We start from the raw sequence: 9,660 nt of genomic DNA, 5'->3' as shown, positions 1-9,660 counted from the left end.
TTGCTGCAAGTAAGATAAATATTCGACTAGGCTTGAGTTGGGATAAAATTGAATGAATTTTATTTTTCAGCCTAGGGACAAATATGCAAATAAGTGAAAGTTTAGGGGCAAAATTTAGTATGATTTTTGGGTCAATTTGAATATTGTGAGTAATAAATAAGCTATATTTGAAATGTTAGATTAAGAAAACCAAGATTCGGGCTTAAATCAAGAAAGTACGTGGTTAAGGACAAAAAAGGAATAGTTAGCCGTTTTTTCATTCGAGGTAAGTTCGTGTGATGATAATAATGCAATGTTTAATTTGAATTGAAATGCCTAATTATTATTATATAATTTGTATGATTTGTTACGGATATACTCGATGAGGAATCGACAAACGATTCGTATGATAAAATTAGTAAGATCATAATGTTATTGTGATTTATTATTGACATTTGAATTGATATGATAATTTGAATGAGTTAAATTATATGTTTGTGGTACTATGTACGTGATGATGTTATGCTTCACGAGATTATATTGTATGCTATGCATATGCAATGACCTAAAAACATATGTGTATGATGTTTGATAACATTCTAATGAATGGTAACTTGGTGTTAAAGAGTGATATTACACGAATATGCATGACGAGATTTGATGTGGTGAAACTCTTGGTTGAACCGTAGGAATAGATCTGATATCTATGCTGTTATACTAGGGTTATGAGAGCTAGTGTAAGACCATGTCTGGGAAATGACATTAACCTTAATATATGAGCCAGTGTAAGACCATTTTTGGAGCATGGCATCGGCACTGATATGAGAGCTAGTGTAAGACCATGTCTGGGACATGGCATCGGCCTCAATATGTGATCCAGTATAAGACCATGTTTGGAACATGGCATCGACATTGATATGAGAGCTAGTGTAAGATCATGTCTGGGACATGGCATTGGCCTCAATATATGAGCCAGCGTAAGTCCATGTTTGGAACATGCCATCAGCATTGTTATGTGAGCCAGTGCAAGACCATGTCCGGGACATGGCATCGGCATTTCACCTTTTTGTATGAGGCTTATCGGGTATCCTTTAGTATTCCAACTGGTTCAACGGGTGATCCAAAGATTGTGTCATGATTGAGAAAAGTTACGTTTATGTTGCAAGTGGTACAGGTATATGTGCAAAATTCTTGAGAAATGATTTCAGGTTATGATACACCTTTGGTAAGGATGAAACTAAGTAAGTCATGCCCATGAGAATGATTTTGTGATGACCTTGTGATTATGGGTCTATGCTTATGATGTATAAATATGTATTTTTACTATGATGGTTGAAATGATTTGTAAAGGTGTTATAAACTTAGTTATCATTATTTTACACTAAAACAGTTTTGGACAACAGCAGCAGTCCGACTTTGAAAATCCACAAAAAATTGTGGAGATTGAGTTAGAGGTTGAATCAAATATGAAATTAAATCTTATCGATTCTGGTTTCACATAGAAGAAATGGTGCAAGTAAAAGTATTTCATGTTATGAGATATTTGGATTTTTGTGAGACAGGGTTAGAGTGATTTTGGGTTCCCTTGTCTTAACTTTGGAAAATCATTAAAAATTGTATGAAAATAACTATGGGTTAGAATTCATATGCATAAATCCTTAATGAGTCTATTTTCAATAGAAATAGATGGGAACATTATCCAAGTCCCGTACAAGGAGATAATTAAATTTTAGTGAAGAAGGGTTGAAACTTTCGGATAGCAGAACAGGGACTACTTTAAAGAATAAACTGTACTTATTAGCTAAACCAAAAATTCTGGAAATTTTATGGTAAGGAGATATGTGAGTCTAATTTCATGTAAAATTATCGTAACTTAATTTAGAGTTCATAGCTCAAAAATAAATAATTTAGTAACTATAACTTGTGTTGATAGCTTGGCTGGAATATGAATAAATAGTGGAATTATGTGCAATTATGATTGTGTTACCTTGAGGACACGTTGTGAGAATATGGAAAAAAACATGTCAACAAATCTCTTATTATTTTCATATGGACTTACTAAGCTATAAAGCTTACCCTTTCCTTTTCTCTCTTTTTATAGAGTCATTAAGCTAGCTCGAGTTGGAGACCGTCAGAGATTCTATCACACTATCCAGCTATTGATGGGTATCAATGATTTTTCTAGCATTTTAAGTGTATGGCATGTATAGGGATTTGGTCATTGTGTACATGATATTATGAGTTGGCCTAGAATATCCGCTTATGCTAATTGAAGGTTATTGTTGTATAAGGCCATTTAGTGTGGCCAATATTTGCTATGTTATAAGTCTATGATGAAGCATTATATGGATGTACATGCTTGTTTGGGTTGTGCATGATGAATGTGATTTATAGATAGTGTGTGAATTCCATGATGTGGTTATTAGGATCCTAAAAATGTCATGTTGTGTGTTGATAAACTTAGTAAGGGTGGGCAAGTGTTTTTGGATGGAAAAAAGCTTGGTAAATAGCCTAACTATCATCCACACAGATGGCCACACTGCCTACCACCCGGGCGTGTGACATGGCTGTGTGACCCTAAATGGGTTGACGTCATAAATAGAGATTTACATGGGTGGAGGCCACGGGCATGTCCTGATCCACACGCCACACGGGCATGTGACTCTCCAATATATGAAAATTTTCTTAGTGTCTCATAAGTTTCAAAAGTTCTCGATTTAGTCCTTAACCACCTCTGATGTATGTTTTCGGCCTCGTAGGCCCATATAAGGGGATTTAAGATAGAAATTTAAAAGCTTTAAATTTGAATGAACTTTTATGACCTGGAAATGTTTGTATGCATGCGTTTGAGTTCGGCAATGCCTCGTACCCTATTCCGGCAACAGTCGTGGGTAAGGGGTGTTACATAAATTGTCACACCCCAAATCTAGTAGATTTGAGAATAATACATGTAACTCCCTCAACCCGATCCAATTAACTGGACCCAATCCAATTAATTGGATCCAGATCTTGGATATTACCACATGAACACAGACACAAGTTTAATCTACTTATACAATCTACAGTTAATTAAATATTACCACATGAACACAGACACAAGTTTAATCTACTTATACAATCTACAGTTAATTAAACTAACTTAATTACAAAATTTAAAACTAAAATACATAAGTACATCCAAGGAGTAAAAGCAACTACAACACGTGGTAATTAAATTAAAATCATATCTAAATTGAGATCCTAATCAATTGTAGATACCCAATGCACGGATTTCTAAGGGATATTTCAGTCTTTGGACACACCACCAAACTCACTTAATATGCATAATAACTCGATACGCCATTTCTCTAGCATAGTCCTGGCATTGTCCCTCCTGGCACAGACCTATACCAATTTACCTGTAACATCAAACACACAGATAATTTCATAAGAACTTTGTGAAAGTTACAACATTTACCTATGGTTTAATTTCATGTTGTAGATGATGAGCCAAAATGGTGATCTTATTGTTCGTGTTCTTTAACCTGTCTTTGATGAATACTTTTCTCAAGTTCCATCCTCCATGCACTATAAATATCGTACTTCCTTCAAACTTAATGATTTAAAGTCCTTATTTAGTATACACTTCCCATATTAATTATCGCCTCTAGACTTGCTAACGTCTAGAGTGTGAACACTACTACAAAATATATGGAATTTGATGAGGTGTCTGCAAGTATACGGGTCAGGTTGTAATATAGTTTGTTTACAGCAAAAATTTTCTTAAGTATTCCGAGGATCGTACCCAAGGGAGGCTAGTACTAAATTAATTCTAACCTAAACTCTAATAGATCTAATTAGCATTTTAAATAAACTATATTATGAATAAACATAAATAAAGATTTTTTGGTTTTCATAATTAAAGAACTAAAAATAATATAAATAAAAGGAGTATTCAAAAAACTAGATTATAAATTGGATCAAATGTAGAGAGGGTGATTAGCTCGCTTCGATAATCCTTATCAACTGTCATTTTCAGGTTCCTCATCAATCGACTAGCCGCTATCCCAGCAGGATCTTCCAATCTTCCACTAAAATAATGAGTCGACAATGACTACTTATCTTCTAACCTTATATATAGTACAAACCGACTTGGGGTGAAGGTGTTCATGATAGGCCATACCAATTTTGGGTTCATTCCCACCTTGATGGCTTCCTAGGGTTGTCAGGCCTAGGGCTCCCAAATAGATAATCCATTGAGTAATCCTATAAAACAGTTAATAAATCATACTGTAACAACCCGTTTTTGGGTCAAATTGAAACAGTGGTTTCGGGACCACAAATCTGAAGTCAAAATATTTATTTTATTATTTTAATAAGGTATACTGCATGATAGATTAATTATGTAAAAGTTTGGTAAAGAAATTTTACAATTTAAATGCTTAATTCGGTAAAAAGGACTAAATCATGTAATGCGTAAAAGTTGAGTTCTAATTGTTAAAAGTTTTTATTTGCTATGATTTAGTAAATCAAAGGTCCTTATAATGTTATTATACCATGATTAAGGTTAGTGGACATTTATGTCCATGAATTATATGGTATATTAATGTTTTATAATAAGGTTTTAATTTAATAAAAAATGCATTTTTATTCTTCATTCATCTTCTCAATTGAATGAAGGGCAAAGAATAGCCATTTTTAAAGCTTCAAACATTTGGTCACTTCACCTTGAGCGTGTAAGTCCGTTTTAGCTTGGTTTTTTATGATTTCTATGTTTTTGTAATCGTTGCAGCTTAATCTAGCTAGCCCGTACCTTAGATTTTCAAATTTTTAAAGATTTTTCATGTTGCCATTGTTGAATATTGGGTAATTGAATGGTTGATGATAGATTATGGAAGCTTGATGATAGTTAAACTAGTTTTGTAAAGTGATTTTTGGCAAAAATGCAAAATAGGGATTAAATTGTGAAAATGTAAAATATGGTAGTTAAATATGTAAAATAATGAAAGATATGGGCTGCTAGTAGTATATAATGAATTCGGCTAGGCATGGGTTAGTACTAAATTGCATGAATTTGCAATTTTATGTGATAATGACTAAATTGTAAAAATTGAAAAGTATAGGGGCAACTATGTAAATTTTCCAAAATATGAAACATGACTAAATTGAATAGATTGAATGCTGAATGTACTGAATTTGATAATATATAGATCAAGATAAGCCGAGATTGAGTGTAGATCGGGGAAAAGGAAAGATCGACGAATAGCCGATAGTTTTATCCGAGCAATATGAGGTAAGTTCGTATAATTAGAATTGAACTTCTATATACTTGTAATTAATGAAGTGAATGTGTATAATTGATATACTTGAAATATGAATGCTTATTTGATATAGTTTAATGGTTACCGAGCCCCGTTTAAACTTTATGAATTCATAGGATATGAGTGACATGTTACTAAGGTTACCGTTTTGGTCGAGCTCCTATATCAGCTCGTAAGAGCTTACCGTTTTCAGCTCATTGGAGCTTACCGTTTTAACTCTTATGAGCTTATTATTCAGCTCGATAGAGCTTACGGTTTTAGCTCAATAAAGTTTACTGTTCATTAGCTCAGGAGGAGCTTACTGATCATAGCTCGAAAGAGAATAAATGATAATGAATTGACAAATTACTGATGTTATTCACCTGAGTATCCGTTGAATTTCTAATAGGTTCAAAGGGCACAAAAATACTGTTTATACGGATGGGTTACAGTTTATAAATGTTACTAATGTTATATATGATATATGAATTTGGAATGATGCAAAGTATTGTATTAATGGATGGTTTCATGTATTTTTACAATGACTAACATATGATGAATACTTGTGATTAGGTGTTTGTAAATTGAATTGGTTGGACTTTAAGTATTGCTTTGATTATGTATAAATGGTAAGTTTAGTTCTGAATTATACAGGCTTACTAAGCTATAAAGCTTACTCTGTTTCTTTTTCTGTGTTTTATAGAGGCTCGTTAGCTCGTTCATTTTAAGACAAGTCGGAGTTGCACATCACACTATTCAAATTACGATTGGTACTTTTGAACTTTCGATATATGTAAATAAGGCATGTATACGCTAGTTTAAAAGATGTTAATTATGTTACTTGATATCATGGTTTTGGTATGTTTTTGTGTATAAGTTAAGCCATGCGATTTGGCTTATTTTGGTATCATATTTTGGTTGTGTATATGTGTTCAATTATGGTATAATTTAGCAAGAAATGATGGAATGAAAATGTTCAAGTGAGGTATTGATATGTATTTGTTAGATGAATGGATTATGCATGGTATTAAATAGGTAATTGAATATCAATTTGGATTGGTATATATTGTATATGAAATGGTTATGAAATGTTTGCCAATTGGATTATGAAATGTGATCATTTATGCTTGTGAAGGCTTGTGTATATAGGGTGGTAAAATGGCTTTGCAAATAGCCTATTTTTGTCCACATGGGCAGGGACACGAGTGTGTGTCTTAACCGTGTGTGACACACGGTCATGTTGTATAGCCATGTGTCCCCTGGTGTGGAAATCAAATTGAAGTTAGTACACTCCTCACGGCCTCACACACTGGCGTGTGACCGGTCGTGTGGTACAAGTCAGTATACCCCCTAAATGGCACATGGCCTAGCTCATGGGCGTGTGACTTGGCCATGTTGATAAGTCAGTATACCCTATAATTTTGGCATAGCCTAATACACCGGCGTGTGGTTGGCCGTGTGACCCAAGTCAGTAACCTCTCCAGTTTTCAATTGGCCTGGCACACAGGCATGTCCTCGACCGTGTGATACAAGTTTGTATATATGCCCTGTCTTCACACGGCTTAAGACACGGGCGTGTATACTAGCCGTGTGAGGCACACGGCCTGTTCACACGGGCGTGTGCCCCTTGAAATGTTGAAATTTTTTTAATTTCCCAAAATTTTAATATGTTACCGATTTAGTCCCAAATGCATGATTTAAGTTTTGTATGCTTGATTTAAGTACATACTAAATGTAAATGAATGATATTTATTAGAATGAGACGATATTTAATAAATAATTGTTCTGAACTAAGTTACAAGTCTGGTAATGCCTCTTAACCTATTCCGATGACGGTTACAGGTTAGGGGTGTTACACATACCTCTACTCGCTAATCGCCTATAAGAGGATTAGTTCCTCATAGAATCAATAAACATCATAAACTTCGTATTGAATATATGCATAAAAAATAAAATAAGAATGGAGTTTAGAGAATCCTGTTTGTATTTGATATATAAAGTGCTGAAATCCCCAAATGCTTGACTGCGTCTACAAATCAAGTTCTTCGAAGAACATGAATGAAAAAAACTGAAAATAAGTCTAAACCCTAATAGAAAGAAAAATAAACTAAAAACTAAATTCTAGAAAGGAAACTAATACCATCAAAAGCTTTCATAACAAGTGTTAAATGAGTCTATTTATGGATTTAGGGTTGCCATCGTCCTCAACCTTAGGCCCACTGATGTTCTCATGTTCAACATCTAATTGTGCAGATCAAAATGCCCCTGCTCATAAGTGCTTCTTGTACAGGACCGGTGTTGCGACATCGAGGGTAGTATGCTCATACTCAGAGTATCATTAGGGGTATGTCACAACGTGTCGTGTTCCTGGCCGTGTAGCGTTGACAGCCATATTTTTCGACGTTCGAAAATCGTAGAACTAAGGGTTTTCAGTACACACCTGAAGGGATTTTGAAGCAAGAACAACATAAAGGATCATCGAAGCCTAAAACAATCATTCGATCACACAATTAAGCCTTTTAAGAAACAAAATTTCCCGATTACGCGTATAACGCATATGTCAAAAGTTTCGATACGAAACCTTCAACGAAACCAAAAACTTACCAAAAATTCAATGACTATCATTGAAATTGTCATTTTTCTATTCCCTACTTCTAATATTCCCGCCTAATGGTGAAACAACCAGCTATTTATCAGAGATTCTCACAATGAAAAAATACCCAATTCAAATCAGGTTACGAAAACAAAGAAAAACCGTGCAAATGTACGAATTGACAGTGCCTTACTCGATCCTTCCAACCAATAACTAACAATAAAACTTTCACTAATCTCTCACTCCTTACGACCACGATCAGCAAAGATTAAAAGAAAACAAAAGAAAAACGAAGAAGAAAAAGAAGGAGAGGAATGAAGAAGAAAAGAAACTAATGAAAAAAAAAATAAAGTTTAGAACCAATGTTAATTAAAATTTAACTTCCAAGCAGACTTCTAGAATTTGGCAAAAATATTCCTTATTTTCCCCTCTAGGACTCGAACATGGGACCTAACAAAATATAGAGGCTTAACCAATGAACTAATAGGCTCATTCTTGACACAAGTTTACACTGAATTAAAGTTAACTATGTACTTCATGGATAAGGATTGTTTCCAAAATAATAAAGCTTTTAACGATTTGAATCAAACTCCAAACCACAAACACAATAGCAAAACACGAAACCACAGATACAAAAATTTAATTATTGCAGAATCACACGATTAAATTCTCAAAATTTTGGGGTGTTACAATTCTCTCCCCCTAAAAGAAATTTTGGCCTCGAAATTTTCTTAATTGAAATAGATATGGGTATTGTTGCCGAATTAAATATTCAGGTTCCCAAGTGGCTTCCTCAGTGTTATGATTCAGCCACAAAACCTTAACCAGAAGGACAGTTTTATTCCTCAATACCTTAACATCACGATCATTGATCTAAATAGGTTCCTCCTCGAATGTTAAATTTGGTCGCAACTCAATCTCGTCAGTAAGAACAATGTAGGACAGATCAAACCGTTACCATCTTAAAATCGAAACATGAAACAAATTATGAATTTTCTCTAGCTTCGATGGTAATTCTAACTGATATGCAATAGGCCCAACACGTTTCAAAATACTGTAAGCTCTAATGAACCTCAAGCTCAGCTTGCCTTTGCATCCAAATCAGAGAACCTTTTTCCACGGTGATACCTTTAGAAATACTTAATCACCTAAAGAAACTCGATAGCTTTTATTTTTAAATTAGCATAAGATTTTTGTCGATTAGAGGCGACTTTCAGTCAATCTCAAATCAATTTCACATTGCTCTCAGCTTTAGAAACTAGCTCGGGACACAAAACCCGATGTTCACTTAATTTTATCCAACATAGAGGAGTACGACACTTACGACCATACAAGGCCTCGTAGGGTGCCATCTATATATTAGACTGGAAACTGTTATTGTATGCAAACTCAGATAATGGCAGATAATCCTCCCAACTACCCTGGAAATCTATTACACAACCTCAAAGCATGTCCTCTAGAATTTGCATGACTCGCTCAGACTGTCCATTGGTCTGAGGATGATACGCAGTACTAAAATCAAGTTGGGTTCCTAGAGTCTCATGAAGTTTCTTCCAGAATTGAGACATGAATTACGGATCTTTATCAAAGATGATTGAGGCTAGAATCTCGTGCAATCTCTAATTTTTACAATATATAGTTTAGGTAACTTCTGTAGGGAATAATCGATTCTGATAGGGAAGAAGTGAGCGGATTTGGTCAACCGATCAACGATGACCCAAACCAACCTTTCTTAGTGGGGGTTAAAGGTAATCCACTAACAAAATCCATCGTTACTTGCTCCAACTTCCACTGAGGAATCTTAATTGG

The sequence above is a fragment of the Gossypium hirsutum genome, chromosome A01, assembly GCF_007990345.1.
Source record: "Gossypium hirsutum isolate 1008001.06 chromosome A01, Gossypium_hirsutum_v2.1, whole genome shotgun sequence".
Taxonomy (NCBI): domain Eukaryota; kingdom Viridiplantae; phylum Streptophyta; class Magnoliopsida; order Malvales; family Malvaceae; genus Gossypium; species Gossypium hirsutum.
The sequence above is the reverse complement of the archived record's forward strand: the minus strand, read 5'-3'. Positions refer to the sequence as shown.